Source organism: Physeter macrocephalus, chromosome 20 (genome assembly GCF_002837175.3).
Source record: "Physeter macrocephalus isolate SW-GA chromosome 20, ASM283717v5, whole genome shotgun sequence".
Lineage (NCBI taxonomy): Eukaryota > Metazoa > Chordata > Mammalia > Artiodactyla > Physeteridae > Physeter > Physeter macrocephalus.
Genome location: NC_041233.1, coordinates 11,556,408 through 11,569,972, shown reverse-complemented (window position 1 = coordinate 11,569,972; position 13,565 = coordinate 11,556,408).

The window sequence follows — 13,565 nt, the reverse complement described above, 5'->3', positions numbered from 1 at the left end:
CTCTCACCTGCTCTGTCCTAGTCTAACATCTCTTTCCCCCTCACACCCCATACTCCCACCTTGAATTTTATTCTTGAGGACCCCTTTGATATTTGCTGAGAGTATGAAGCTGGTTAGGAGAAAAAGAAGTGAGTTTTAGCTTAAAGATCACAAAAAAGCAGATGATCCAAGGAGGAAGAAGAGTAGACCTGCAGGCTCCTTTGCAAAGGCACTAGGCGAGTGAGCAAGAATGTAATGGCAGTCACTGGCCAGACCACATGGCCCTTAAGTCAATCATGAACTTCACACACACACATGGCCCAGCCGAAGCAGGAGGCAAGGGAGAAAGAATTCTTTTATGATTCTGGCTTCCCTAAAACTCTCCGCAAAAACAATAATGATAAAATTATATGCCGAATTGGCTGTTTATTGAATGGAGCGCAGTCTGTGGGCCAAGTGTGGCTCAGAGGGAGCTCTATGTGTCTTGCCAAGAAGGGGCAGTGGGCCAAAGGAAGCATTCTCCCCATCACTGTTCCAGTGAGAAGACCTGTGTCTAATCCCCCAAATCAGGTCACCTCTCCTCATTCATCTTGCTGCACAGTTTAATGTGACAGCCACAAAAATGGAAAGGAAGTTGGACTGGCCAAGTGTTTCTGAGCGTTCATAGGCAGCTGGATCAACCTTAGAGGCAGGAACAGCTGCATAATTTGTGGGCCCAGTGCGAAATGAAAACGCGGAGTCTCTTATTCAAAATGCATTAAGAATTTCAAAATGGCAATAGCAGAGCATTAAACCAAGTGCAAGGCCCATCTAAGCATGTCCGTGAAGCTGACTGTGCCCAGAATCAAGGGATCCAGCAAGGTAGGAAGGATAAAGGGAGGCACAGTGAAACATATTTCGGTCTCCACATCTTACTTTTGTTTGTTAGGGAACATACCTGTCTTAGCCCAAAGAGGTAGATTTAACGGTGGACTTCAGGTACCATGACAGTCCAGGAAGAGAAATGTTTTAAGCCCCAGGGGAGTGTGGGCTCCCAGATCCACAATGGGAGCTGCCTCTCAGTGTTTTCAGCACCCAGATGCCATTTTCTGCTATAGGTCACAGCTAACATCTCCCCTTCACAGGAAGAAAATTGTTGGTGTACAGAAGAAGAGAAAGTATATGGCAGTGACAGAATATGGCAAATCATTACTTCTAACGATGAACTTTAGGACACGAGAGGTTAGATTTAGCTTACAAAAAGAACTTCAATAACGTGAACTTCAGGTTGAAAGTGGTAGAAGCGGGGAAGGGCAAAACTCTAATAATGTAATTTTATTCCTTCCAGGGACAGTGTCCAACCCACTAATCTGTTCTTCAAACCACTGCCTTATACAAATCTTTAGGAAATCTGTGACTGATTACTGGATAATCTTGCAACTGATGTGCACATAGTAAATGTTTTTAAAGTTTGAGGGAGTTAAAAGTGCATTTTCCTCAGAATTGCCCCATTTAGAGCTCTTAGGTGCCCCTTTTCTTTACACTTTGAAGAATGGATTTGCCAAACAAAAGCAAATTGCAATTCATCCCCTACTCAAAATCTGTCAATATTATTCAAAAGATGGCGTTAGACGTCAATTTAGAGTAGAAAAGTGTTCAGTTGGAAATGATTATTTAACAATGGTCTGGTCCATTGGTTACAAAGACTGGGCTTCCAGCCCTGATGTGACAGAACCATCTGGGAAACGTAGAAAAATACAGATTCCCTGAAATTTGCCCCAGAAATTTTTCAGTCATGAGAGTGGAGCTGAGAAATCTGTATTTCTATAAAACTATTGGTTTCAATTTAGTAAACATTAAAAAGAAGTACATAGGCATAAGTATCACCAGTCACAAAACCAAGCACAAAGTAGGAATTAATCTTTGTAACTCATAGACGGACCTGGGTCTGAGAGCCAGGAGGGAAAGCATCACCCTACAGGACCCTCCAAGCTGGCACGGGCACTATATACACACAAGCCCACACTACCCAGCAAGACTGTCTACGTGTGGCTGCAGGATGCAGATATATCTATTTACAAAGGAAGACTTTGTGTCCAAGCTCTGATCGTCACTTAACTTCAAACTTGCCGTGGCGTCTTCCCATCATGAAGACAGTGGTGCTCTTGTCCATCCCCTCTCTCTCCCCCAGCTAACTGGGAGAAATCCTGGAAGGCCTGAGCAGCTCTTGGAAAGGAAGCCTCTTCCTGGAGCCTTGTCGTTTCAGGAGTTCCTTTTTTGACTGAAGCAGTTTCCGCTGCATGGCTGGAGGGTCTGGAAGCAGAACACATCCAGGGTCCACAGACAAACCCAGGGATTTCTTTCTCTTGTGCTGTGGCATGTAGGCCTTACTGTAGCATGTTCCCCCAATTTCCCTCTTTCCCCTTTTAGTGTTTTATTTGGTTCCTTTCCCTTCTGTGTGAGCAGTTGGTCCTCATAATCCCCAGGTGGCTTGTAGTTGGTTTGTTACCGTCATTCCACATGGTCGCTCCGTTCGGTTCCAGCAGGCACATTGGTTTGGACGTCCTCTTCACATAGCTGTCAACTCGTTTCTCTAGGCCGTAGGCCGGAGTGGCCACTGTTTGGGATTTGGTTTCTTTTTCTGCTGCTGAAAGTGTATCTGTGTCACTGCCTGCTGTGCGTATGGGGATGATTGCTCTGCTTTAGCAGAACGTTGAAATCAATTCCCAAGAGCATCCTAAAGAGGTAAAGTTCTAACGTCTGCTACTAAAGAATGGCTCCGAACAAAGTGGCCTGGATTAGCCTTGCAAGGGTGAAAATGAAAATGGGCCTCCCTCCACAATGCGGTAATATTACCTGCGTGCCCTGCCAGCCTCTGCCTTGGAACCCTACAAGCCACCGTCTTGAAAACATCAAAGGAAATATTTTTCACTTCTAGAGCGTGCCAGATCCTAGAGGTACTGCCACACAAAATAAACTCTCCTCCAAGTGACTGAAAATGCTATTTCCCCTCAATTGTGGGAAAGCATAAATAAATGGGACAGCGTGAGAGGGAGAAACAGCAGAGGGAGAGTTTGATACACTAAACACATGGGAAGCAGCAGTAGTAGCCACAGGGCTGTGGCCAAAGAACAGGAATCAAAAGCAAATCACGTTGACACATTCGCTGCTTCTCCAGGAGATTTACTCAACTTACTGCATCTTAAAGATGCTTGAGAGCACATCCAAGTTCTTTCCAGGCTGGTGCAGCTGCTAAAACATGTGGACGACACTCAGTAATTCCATGTGTATCTTTTTTAATACATTTTAAATCTTTCTATTACAAAAAACTTAAAATTGAGTCCTCCTCTAAGAGTGGTCTGTGGAGAGGTGTGCATTTGAGAACTGTTTATTCCTGGTCTACAATAAGTACAGGAAGTGAGAGTAAGCATTTAGAAATGATTATTATAACTTTATACTGCCTCATTGTTTTCACCATATTTTACAACTGTATTAGTTAAATGAATTCATTTTTTCAAATGAATTTTTAAAAACTGGCGTTTTAATCACATATGGTTTGGGAAGCACTGGAATGACACCCATGTTTGTATCACCTAGATTTAATTGTTTCTAACAAACTGGGAGAAATACAGAATACTTCATAGAGAAATACTATATGAAGAGGACATAAAGTTATGCACCTAAGATTTGCTTTTAAATTATTTCTTTAACTTTCTAACTAGCTTCTCTGTCTTGTTAGCTTATCATTGCCTTGAAAGTAGTGTGACCGAAAGTAAGGGATCTATTTTTCATATTTCCACTTCCTAATACATGGATATTCCAAAAAGTTTGTATATACTAGGCTTTTAAAAATACAAGGGAAATAAGTATTACCTTTATCATTCCTGCAGTACTCAGTTTCTCACTTAGTTCTGTGTTCTCTGATATTTTTAACAAGTCAGTTCTTTAAAGACATCATTGTAGTGGAGCGCCTGATTTAAAATTTATTTTATGACAAGTAAAAGCTGTAACTTTCCTTAAAGCTACCCTGTCCCAACATGTTTTATGGAAAATTTTAACATAGTTTTATGTGTTCTTAAAAGATTTTAAATATAGAAAAAATGTAATAGGATGGACTTACCCCCCTCATTTAGGAATTTAACTCAGATTTGCGAAACAGAAGGTAGCCTGACTTTTCACTGTGGAGACTCTTTCAGCCCATAGGAAAAATTTAAGTAGAGCAACTTCATTTGGTTGTTATTAGTGTCAGTTAAAGATTCTGGCAAAGAGAGGGAAAAATAAAGGAAGTGTCACCCACCCACATCACCAAACTTAAAAAGCTGGAGAACTTTATTCACAGTGACTTTATATCAAATTGCATCAGCCATTTGGACAAAGAGTCAGTAGTGCTTCAGTGAAAATTTTGTTTGAACATAAATTGAACTTTATTCACAGTGACTTTATATCAAATTGCATCAGCCATTTGGACAAAGAGTCAGTAGTGCTTCAGTGAAAATTTTGTTTGAAAAGCTGGAGAACTTTATTCACAGTGACTTTATATCAAATTGCATCAGCCATTTGGACAAAGAGTCAGTAGTGCTTCAGTGAAAATTTTGTTTGAAAAGCTGGAGAACTTTATTCACAGTGACTTTATATCAAATTGCATCAGCCATTTGGACAAAGAGTCAGTAGTGCTTCAGTGAAAATTTTGTTTGAACATAAATTGTTTTCTAGATGTTTTGCTAAAGTCTTTTAATGTCCAATTCCCACAGCCTCTCTATGAGGGATTAAGAACCAGTGAACACAGTGAGTTCAGAGTCATTTGTTTCCTCTGGCCTTGAAAAAAGAAGGGGGCCACACACACCAAATTACTGAGCCACTCTTTTTTTTTTCCTCTTGTAGCCCATCCAAACAGTCTATTGTGAAGTTGAAACATTTCAGTTACTGTAATTTTTTCCTAAAGATTCTGGTTCCCACACTGAAATTCTGCCTCCACAGTCAGATTCAGAATCCAGTTCCCAAAATCTGTTCCAAAACACATTCACGGCCTAACCCTTGAGAAAGGAAACTTCAAGCTCCACTTGTCTCCTTGCAGAATGAGTCAAAGTATTTTAAAAAGCAACAAAAATGTGAAATCCCTTGATGAAGTGTCTTTGAAGTGTCCTGGCCATGTCTGTAGAAATGGTCAAATATTATCTAACTCAGTTCACTTTTTAAAGTGGAAAACAGCTAAACTTAGCACAAATCCAGGCAAATGACTCCTTCCAAAAGAGAAGAAAAGCTCATTATACACACACAAAGGAAACTGGTATTAAACCCTGGGGTGGTGTGGGCCCAAAGGAATGAGAGTGGGAGAAATTGGGCAAAACCAGGGAGTAGCATTGACTTTAGGGGGGAGAAATGCCATCAGGAAGTAATGAGAACTCTCTGGGAACATGGCAATTGGGCCCAAAGTATTTGACTATTAGAATTAGCTACTAATCCTCTCCACACATTTGAAGAATTCTGTTATCAATGTTCTGGTGAGTCAGATTTAAAAGAATCAAAATAAAGAGCAATCAAATACAGTACAGATTTCTGTACAAAGTGTAAGGCCCTCGACCTTCACCTTCAGGAAAGTGTTCTGACTTCGATCTCAATCAGTCTTGGAGGCAGGTCCCTGAGACTGGAGTTTACAGTTCTCATGACTAATGTTCTGGCACAGGAAATGGGAGTCTCCTCCTGATGCAGAAGGCAGTTGAACACAGTGAAGATCCCTGATGGGCAAAGAAACACCCATGCAGTGAAAGGAACACCCAGTTAGTAATAATAGTAGCTGTTATTGATTCACTGCTCACTATGTGTCACATATTATGTGGGATGATTTACACAGGGCCTCTCTTTACCCTTTCAACCATTCTAGAAGGTAGGTATTTTTTCCATTTTACAGGTGAGGATTCTGAGGCAAAGAGGGATTCTCCTGAGATCTAAAGATAAGATCTAAATGCATGTTTGTCAAACTACAAAGTCCAACCTCTTCACCACTCAGCCAAATTACCTGAAATTTATCTGAATGGCTGTTTGAGGTGAGGAAAGGAAGTGACTTACCTGGAGCAGGATTATAAGAGAAAAAACAGGCTCATGGCCTCTGGCGATGACTGGAATTGTATAACATTGAAAAAACTTCGGTGTATTATCAAAATTAGCTTAAATGCACGTTAACATAATCGAATATATTTAATTAATAAGTACTCAAGACAGGACAAATCCTAAGCCAATTTAATAATGTATAACAAGTTTTACATAGCCAAGAGAGTGAAAGTTCCTCGGAAACAGTCATCCAAGGAGACTCCATTTATTCCATTGTCCAGTGTCTTTTGGGAGGTCTATTTTTTTCTTATTATAATATATTGACTACCTTCCCGTGTTGTACAATATATCCTTGTAGCTTATTTTATACATAATAGTTTGTACCTCTTAATCCCCTACCCCTATATTGCCCCTCTTCCCCTTCCCTCTCGCCACTGGTAACCACTAGTTTGCTTTCAGTATCTGTGGGTCTGCTTCTTTTTTGTTTTATTCACTAGTTCGCTGTGTTTTTAGATTCCACATATAAGTGATGTCATACAGTATTTGTCTTTCTCTGACTTGTTTCCCTTAGCATAATACCTTCCAAGTCCATCCATGTTGTTGCAAATGGCAAAATATCATTCTTTTTTATGGCTGAGGGGTATTCTATTGTGTATATGTACCACATCTTCTTCATCCATTCATCTGTTGATGGACACTTAGGTTGCTTCCATATCGTGACAATTGTAAATAATGCTGCTATGAACACTGGGGTTCATGTATCTTTTTGAATTAGTGTTTTTGGAGTTTGGGGATATATACCCAGGAATGGAATTTCTGGATCATTTGGTAGTTCTATTTTTAGTTTTTGAAGAAACCTCCATACTCTTTTCCACAGTGGCTGCACCAACGTACATTCCCACCAACATTGCACCAGGGCTCCCTTTTCTCCCCATCTTCGCCAAGATTTGTTATTTGATGTTAGCCATTCTGACAGGTGCGAGGTGATATCTCATTGCGGTTTTGATTTCCATTTCCCTGATGATTAGCGATATTGAGCATCTTTTCATCTGCCTGTTGGCCATCTGCATATCCTCTTTGGAAAAATGTCTATTCAGGTCTTCTGCCCATTTTTTAGTCAGGTTGTTTGTTTTTTTGATGTTGAGTTGTATGATGTTTATATATTTTGGATTTTTAACCCCTTACTGGTCATATCATTTGCAAATGTATTTCTCCCATTCAGTAAGTTGTCTTTTCATTTTATTGACGGTTTTCTTTGCTGTGCTTAGGTCCCGTATGTTCATCTTTGCTTTTATTTCTTTTGTTTTAGGAGACAGATGCAAAAAAATATTGCTGTGATTAATGTCAAACAGTGTTCTGCCTATGTTTTCCTCTAGGAGTTTTATGGTTTCCAGTCTTACATTTAGGTCTTTAATCCATTTTGAGTTTATTTTTCTATATGGTGTTAGAGAATTTCTAACTTCATTTTTTTACATGTAGCTGTCCAGTTTTCCCAGCACCACTTATTGAAGAGACTATCTTTTCTCCATTGTGTATTCTTGCCTCCTTTGTTGTAGATTAATTGACCATAAGTGCATGGGTTTATTTCTGGGCTTTCTATTCTGTTTCATTGATCCATGTTTCTGGTTTTGTCCCAGTACCATACTGTTTTGATTACTGTAGCCTTGTAATATAGTTCAAAGTCAGCCTGATTCCTCCAGCTCTATTTTTCTTTCTCAAGATTGTTTTGGCTATTCAGGGTCTTTTGTGTTTCCATACAAATTTTTAAATTATTTGTTCTAGTTCTGTAAGATTGGTAATTTGATAGGGATTGCATAGAATCTATAGATTGCCTCGGGTAGTATGGTCATTTTAACAATATTAACTCTTTGGGACTTCCCTGGTGGTCCACTGGTTGAGACTTCGCCTTCCAATGCCGGGGGTGCGGGTTCGATCCCTGGTTGGGGAGCTAAGATTTCACATGCCTCATGGCCAAAAAACCAAAACATAAAAATGAAGCAATATTGTAACAAATTCAATAAAAACTTTAAAAATGGTCCACATTAAAAAAAATCTTAAAAAAAATATTAATTCTTTCAATTCAAGAACACAGTATATCTTTCCATCTGGGTTGTCTTCAATTTCTTTCTTCAGTGTCTTACGGTTTTTTGAGTACAGGTCGTATACCTCCTTTGGTAGGTTTATTCCTAGGTGTTTTATTCTTTATGATGCAATGGCAAATAGGATTTTTTTCTTAATTTCTCTTTCTGATAGATCATTGTTAGCATATAAAAATGCAACAGATTTCTGCATATTAAATTTGTAACTTGCTACTTTACTGAATTTATTGATGAGCTCTAGTAGTTTTCTGATGGGGTCTTTAGGATTTTCTATGTATAGTATCATCATCTGCAAACAGTAACAGTTACTTCTTCCTTTCCATTTTGGATTCATTTTATATTTTTCTTGTCTGATTGCTGTGGCTAGGACTCCCAATACTGTGTTGAATAAAAGTGGGGAGAGTGGACATCCTTGTCTTGTTCCTAATCTTAGAGGAAATTTTTTCAGCTTTTCATCATTGAGTATAATGTTAGCTGTGGGTTTGTCATATATGGCCTTTATTATGTTGCACAATTTCTGGAGAGTTTTTATCATAAATGTATGTTGAATTTTGTCAAAAGCTTTTTCTGAATCTCTTAGGTGGTCATTTGATTTTTATTCTTCAATTTATTGGTGTGGTATATCACATTGATTGATTTGCAGATACTGGAAAATCCTTGTATCCCTGAGATATAAATCCTAGTTGATCATGGTGTATGATCCTTTTAATGTATTGTTGGATTTGGTTCGCTAATATTGTGTTGAGGATTTTTGCATCTATGTTCATCAGTGATATTGGCCTGTAATTTTCTTTTTTGTGATATCTTTGTCGAGTTTTGGTATCAGAGTGATGCTGGCCTCATAGAATGAGTTCACAAGTGTTCCTTCCTTGGCAATTTTTGGAATACTTTGAGAAGGATAGGTGTTAACTCTTCTCTAAATGTTTGGTAGAATTCACCTGTGAGGCATCCAGTCCTGGAATTTTGTTTGTTGGGTGTTTTTAAATTACTGATGCAATTTCATTACTGGTAATTGGTCTGTTCATATTTTCTGTGTCTTCTGGCTTAGTCTTGGGAGATTGTACATTTCTAACAATTTGTCCATTTCTCCTCCAAATAGGTTGTCCATTTTATTGGCATATAGTTGTTCATAGTAGTCTCCTATGATCTTTTGTATTTCATGGTGTAAGCTATAACTTCTTTTTCACTTCTGATTTTATTGATTTGGGCCCTCTCCCTCTTTGTCTTGATGAATCTGGTTAAAGCTTTATCAATTTTATCTTTTCAGAGAGCCAGCTTTTAACTTCATTGATCTTTTCTATTATTTTCTTAGTCTCTAATTTATTTGTTTATGCTCTGATCTTTATGATTTCTTTCTTTCTACTAACTTTGGGTTTTGTTTGTTCTTCTTTCTCTAGTTGCTTTAGGTATAAGTTTCGGTTGTTTATTTGAGATTTTTCTTGTTTCCTGAGGTAAGCTTGTATCGTTATATATTGATACTATTGATACTTCCCTCTTAGAACTGCTTTTGCCATGTCCCATAGGTTTTGGATTAGCACGTTTTCATTTTTATTTTTCTCTAGGTATTTTTTAAATTTCCTCTTTGATTTCTTCAGTGATCCATTGGTTGTTCAGTAACATATTGTTTAGCCTCCTCTTGGTTTTTTTTGCAGTTTTGTTTTTTGGGGTTTTTTTTTTGTAGTTGATTCTAATCTCATAGGATTGTGGTTGAAAAAGATGCTTGATATGATTTCAGTTTTCTTAAATTTACTGAGGCTTGCCTAGCATGTGATCTGTCTTAGATAATGTTCCATGTGCCCTTGAAAAGAAAGTTCATTCTGCTGCTTTTGGATGGAAAGCTCTATAAATATCAATTACCTCCATCTGGTCTAATGTATTATTTAAGGCCAGTGTTTCCTTATTAATTTTCTGTCTGGGTGATCTCTTCATTGATGTAAGTGGGGTGTTAAAGTCTCCTACTATTATTGTGTTACTGTCAACTTCTCCTTTTGTGTCTGTTAATATTCCCTTATATATTTAGATGCTCCTATGTTGGGTGTAAATATATTTACAATTGTTATATTTTCTTCTTGGACTGATCACTTAATCATTATGTAGTGTCCTTCTTTGTTTCTTATAATAGTCTTTATTTTGAAGTCTATTTTGTCTAATATAAGTATTTTTACCACAACTTTCTTTTGATTTCCATTTGCATGGAATACCTTTTTCCATCCCCTCACTTTCAGTTTGTGTGTTTCTCTAGATCTGAAGTGAGTCTCTTGTAGGCAGCATATATACAGGTCTTATTTTTTAATCCATTCAGCCATTCTCTGTCTTTTGATTAGAGCATTTAGTCCATTTACTTTTAAGGTAATTATTGCTATGTATGTTCTTATTTTGTTACTTGTTTGGGAACTGTTTTATAGATCGTTTTTTCCCTTTCTTCTTCTTTTGTTCTCTTATGATTTAATGACTATTTTTGGTGTTATGTTTGGATTCTGTTTTCTTTTTGTCTGCGTATACCTATGATAGATTTTTGGTTTGTGGTTACCATGAGGTTTTTATATAGAAATCTACATATATACAGGATTGTTTTAAGTTGCTGATCTCTTATTTTCAAATGCATTTAAAAATCCCTGCATTTTACTCTCCTCCCCTCATTACTGCCACAACTAGAAACAAGAAAATTACAAATGAAAAACTCATTGGTAAAGGCAAACATACAGTAAAGGTAGGAAATTATCCATGCAAAAAGCTAGTAGGAAGGTTAAAAGACCAAAGTACTAAAATCATCTATATCCACAATAAGCAGTTAAGGGATACACAAAACAATTGGGAGGTTTATTTTTGGAATTAACTTCTAAATATTACTGTATTTTTCTGGTTTTATTGATATGTAATTGACATATTGCTGAATAAGTTTAAGATGTACAGCATAATGGTTTAACTTTCATATATTGTGAAATGATTACTGCAGTAAGTTTGTGTAGCAGCCATCATCTTTATATAGATACAACAGAAAGAAAAAGAAAAAAAATTTATTTCCTTGTGAAGAGAACTCGGGATTTACTCTCTTAACAGCTTTCCTACATATCACACAGCAGTGTTAACTACAGTCATCATGTTGTGCATTATATTGCTAGTACTTATTTATCTTATAACTGAAAGTTTGTATCTTTTAACCACCTTCCTCCAAATTCCTCTCCCCTACCCCCTGCTTCTGATAATCTATCTCTTTTTCTATGAGTTTTTTTTTAATTGGATTCTACATGTGAGATCATACTGCATTTGTTGTTCTTCATTTAACTTATTTCACTTAGCAAGATCAATCCATGTTGTTGCAAATGACAGGATTTTCTCATTTTTATGGCTGAATAATATTCCATTGTATATATTTACTACAACTTATTAATCCATTTATCCATTGATGGACCCCTAGGTTGCTTTCATGCCCTGGCTATTGTAAATAATATTGCTGCTATGAACATGGGGGTGCAGGTACCTTTTCAAGTTAGCGTCTTTGTTTCTTTCAGATATATTTCCAGAAGTGGAATTGTTGGATCATATGGTAATTTTATTTGTAATACTTTGAGAATCCTCCATACTGTTTTCCACAGTGGCTATACTAGTTTACAGTCCTACCCAGAATGTTCAAGGATTCCCTTTTCTCCACATTCTTGCCACATTTGTTTTCTCTTGTCTTTTTCATTATGGCCATTCTAACAGTCATGAGGTGATATCTCATCGTGGTTTTGATTGTCATTTCCCTAATGACTAGTGATGTTAAGTGTCCTTTCCTGTATGTGTTGGCCATTCCTGTATCTTCTTTGGAAAAAATGTCTGTTCAGGTCTTTTACCCTATTTTAATTGAATTATTTGGTGTGTTTTTTTTTTCACTGTTGAGTTGTATGAGTTCTTTATATATTTTAGATATTAACTTCTTATCAGATATATGGATTACAAATACCTTTTCTCATTCCTAGGTGATCTTTTCACTTTGTTGATTGTTTCTTTTGCCCTGCAGAAGCATTTTAGTTTCATGTAGTCCCACTTTTTAATTTTTGCTTTTATTGCTTAGACTCTAGGAATCATAGCAAAAAATCATTTCCGAGACACATGTCAAGGAGCTTTTTTCCTGGATTTTCTTCTGGGAGTTTTATGGTTTTAGTTTCAGGTCTTACATTTAAGTCCTAATCCATTCTGAGTTAATTTTTGTGAGTGGTATAAGACAGGGGTCTAGTTAAATTCTTTTACAGGTGAATGTCCAATTTTCTGCGGATCATCTATTAAAGAGACAACCTTTTCTCCATTGAGTATCATTGGCTCCATTTTCAAATGTTGGTTGGCCATATATATTTTGGTTTATTTATGAGCTATCAATTCTGTTCCATTGATTCCTCTGTTTTTATCCAAAACCATACGGTTTTTTTGTTTTGTTTTGTTGTTTTGTTTTTGAACCACACTGTTTTGATTACTATAGCTTTAGAGTATAGCTTGAAATCAAGAAGAGTGATGCCTCCTGTTTTGTTCTTTCTCAGGATTGCTTTGGCTATTTGGAGTCTTTGTAGTCCTATGTAAAATTTAGGATTGTTTTTCCTACTTCTGTAAAATGGAATTGGAATGCCATTGGAATCTTGATAGGGGTTACACTGAATCTATAGATGGTTGGCAGTAGTTATGAACATTTGAATAATATGAGTTCTTCTAATCCATGAACGTAGTGTACCTATCCATATATTTGTGTCTTCTTCAATTTCTTTCATCAATATCTTCTAATTTTCAGAGTAGAGATCTTTCACCTCCTACTTTAAGTTTATTCCTAAGTATTTTACGGTTTTTGATTGCTATTGTAAATGAGATCAACTTCTTTATTTCTTTTTCAGACAATTTGTTATTAGTATATAGAAATACAAAATTAACCTATAAAAATAGCATCTTGCAGCTTTACTGAATTCATTGATTAGGCATAACAGTTTTTTGGTAGGGTCTTTAGGATTTTCTACATATAAAATCATGTCATCTGCAGAGACAGACAATTTTACTTCATTTAACAATTTTGATGACTTTTCTTTTTCTTGCCTGATGTTCTGGCTAGGATTTCCCATACTATGTTGAATAGGAGTGGTGAGGGTGGGCACCCTTGTCTTGTTTCTGATCTTAGAGAAAAAGCTTTTAATCTTTCTCCACTGAATGTGATTATTAGCTGTGGGCTTATCACATGTGGGCTTTATTATGTTCAGATATGTTTCTTTCATACCTAATTTGTTAAGACTTTTTATCATGAAAAGATGTTGAGTTTGTCAAATGCTTTTTCTGCATCTATTGAGACGATCATATAGTTTTTTCCCTTTCATTTTATTCATGTGATATATCACATTGATCAGTTTATGTATTTTGAATCATCCTTGCATCCAGGGATAAATTCCACTTGACCATGGTGAGTGATAGTTTTAATGTGCTGCTGAATTTGGTTTGCTTGTA